The following is a 3,193-nucleotide window of genomic DNA, read 5'->3' as shown; positions in this document are numbered from 1 at the left end:
TCTTTCTGTGTCCTCGGAAAAAGAGATTTCTCTCCAATTTCATTGTTTGAATCAGTGGAAATGTGAAACAAGGCACTGAACCTTCACTTGCGAAACAGCAGCAAACAAAAAAAAATCAGCAGAAAATGAAATAAAGAAGAAGGATCTCTCTTTTTCACTTCGGTCTCCACTTGGTTTTTGTGTGCACTTTTGTCAGAAAATGGAAATAAATGCTGTGACCATCTCCTAATCGTGGCAGCGGTGTGAACTCATCTGTCGTCTTCCTTCAGAGTTTCAACATTTAACACTTTACCAGCGGCTTCTTAAACCTCGGGCCTGTTTTTGCAGATTTTAGGTACAGAGGGAGATCGCTTTAGCCGGCAGCACCGTCTCCAATGGCTGCAATACGTTACAAACTAATGAACGTGTCCACCAAATGTTTTTGGTCAAATGCTCAGATTTTTATTCTCGGTGTGTGTCAAGCTGCTCCCTCTTTCTGTAATCCAACACTTCAAATGCTCTCCGACTCTGACTTCAGTTTTGATCACCGTCCTCCGACAACAACTCCTCTCTGGAGACTTCAGGTTACAATAAAAAGCATCTCACTCTCACAAAGATGTTTTTATATGTCTGCATCCTCTCCATATTGTTATCTTAAAATAACAATCTGAGGAAGGATTTGGTTCAGACTCAGCTCCCTGCAATTATCACATTGCAGTCACTGAATCCTGTTTCATGTAAGAAAATCCTAAATGTTTGTACGCATGTCTCACCTAGAACTCCAAAATATATGAGAAAATGAGGCTCAGGTTTAAAGAAATAATCAAAGTTAGTGTAAATGTTAAATGTTGTGCCTGAAGTTAATGGACAAAGATGTTTGAGGCTGGAGGAATCGTATTTGTTCCAGGTTTTCCATTCTGGATAATGAACTGTTTATTTGATCAAAGTCTTCACCCGTTCAACACACGAGGACTTCAACAACTCCGAGCAGGTACAAGAGCACGGTTTCATAAGTACTCTAAGATCAGGTCCATTTAGAAGCTTAATGTAGACGTTCACATTGTATTTGGGGCGGCTGTGGCTCAGTGGTAGAGTTGGTCGTCTCTCATTTGGAAAGTCAGGGGTTTGATTCCCAACTGCTGCAGCCACATGTGGATGTGTCCTTAGGAAAGACGCTGAACCCTAAGTTGAAGATGTGAATGGATTAGTTAATACTGATGGACTCTTTTCACAGCAGTCAGTGTGTGAATGTGTAGGTGTGACCTGCAGTGTAAAAGAGCTTTGAGTAGTCAGAAGACGAGAAAAGAAACATACACGCTCAAGTCATTTTTCATTTTATTCCTAGAACTTTTAAACTACAATGACCAATTCTGGCCACTTGATGGCAGCAGAAACATGTTTTGAAAACAGCTTTGACAAACTGTCTCTTCAGTTTATTAGGAAAACTTGTGACCAGGGCTGCAATTTGATTCATTCAATGATTCTTTTCTCTTTTGACAGACAGGTAGATATATCTACTTACCTTTCTGGTCATGTAGTGCACAAGTCCAGCACAACCAAATCAGATGGCTGTTCTTACCCGTGCTGATAGCGTGAAGAAAAAAATATAATTTTAGATAAATAAGTCATGACCTGGCTCTTAAGACCTGACAAAAATATTGAACTTAACGGTGCAAAAGTTTATTACAAAATCTACCAAAATGAAAACGTGAGTGGCTGTCAGTCAGTGTGTGCTGCATGCTGTACGGTGTGAAACTAAACGGAAAAAAAAGGAAACTACTAAACAAAAAGAAGGGTGCGACCAGGAACTGTGTGGCGACAATGAGAGGCTGTTGGATTGTCGGATCTTGATTACAGCTGACAGACTGGCCAGGTCCGTCCAGGTGTGTCTGAACCGTCTGAACACCAGCAGCCAGCAACCTGCAGGGAAACAGACACACAGACAGGAAGGGCAACACACAAAAGCTGGAGGGTCGTCACGAATACATTTCAAAAACTAAACTTAACCGCAAATACAAAAACAACATATTGAATACCTGCTCACTCTGTAACGTTGCACCGTGTCTGTCATGTTTATCAGCTGGTGGACTAAAGCAATCGTTTTCAGTCTGTACTAACTTCTGGTCTCTTTAACCTCTGACCTCTCCACCATGTTCATCAGCTGTGTGTCTGCCTGCAGTTTGTGCTCAAAACGTTTTTTATTTTAGGATCTTTAACACGATAAAAACAGGTCATCATCACACCCACATTTTGAAGTCAAACAACCAATGAAACGTGACGATGTTTAATCATCGTTTAACGATCTAAAACACTTTACTGATTTATAATCGATGAACTGGACGTAGTGTGTTAGAGTCTGTTCAGCCCTCTTTAGAAAACAGAACTGCAGCAGCTGAGCATCATAAACAAACTGAAACGTTTTGATATTTAACGTCTCCACATGAGAACGGATGAGTCTTTATGTGTCTGCACACACACACACACACACACACACACACACACACACACACACACACACACCACTCAGTGACTGAGAGCAACTGTGTCCGTGTTTCATGAATACTATTACAGGGCTCACAGAGCAAATGAGTGCTGCTGCCCACTTCACACACACACACACACACACACACTGTAACCCAGGGATATAGGTCACCTCTTTTATGTTTTCATTGTTTTTTCTCTCCTCTAGTTTCGCTCTCTCACGTTTCTTCCTGTTTTTCATCATCTTCAGGTCTCAGCTCTTCTTCTACATGAAGACGTTAACGATCTGAAGTTAACCGGCCGCTTACTGTAGCAGCTGTTCTCTGTCATTCATACTAATTATATCTTTAATATCGTTTAAAATGAAGTGTTATTAAACGCTTCTAGTGCGGCAAAGGCTGCTTCACACATTACAGCTGAAGCTAACACGTCTGAACCGGTTCTTCTCCGGTTCGGTTCAGTACACTTTGGATAAGTTCAGTACGGTAAACCCTGAACTGGCTAGCGTTTCCACAACCAACCGTTCCCTTATTTGGTAAGAGGAGTGAAAGCCAGGTGGAGATAGCTGCGTCAGCTATGTAACAGTGTGACATCATAGCAGCCCAACACAGTGTAGCCAGCTATTAATTAAGTTTAAAGAAGAAGAACGGGACACAGTAAACAAAGGGACCCTTTAGGGTCGGATCGGGACCCTTGGCACCCCAACAGAAGGGTACCATTCCAAACTTTTGAT

The sequence above is a fragment of the Labrus mixtus genome, chromosome 16, assembly GCF_963584025.1.
Source record: "Labrus mixtus chromosome 16, fLabMix1.1, whole genome shotgun sequence".
Taxonomy (NCBI): domain Eukaryota; kingdom Metazoa; phylum Chordata; class Actinopteri; order Labriformes; family Labridae; genus Labrus; species Labrus mixtus.
Note: the sequence above shows the minus strand (reverse complement) of the source record.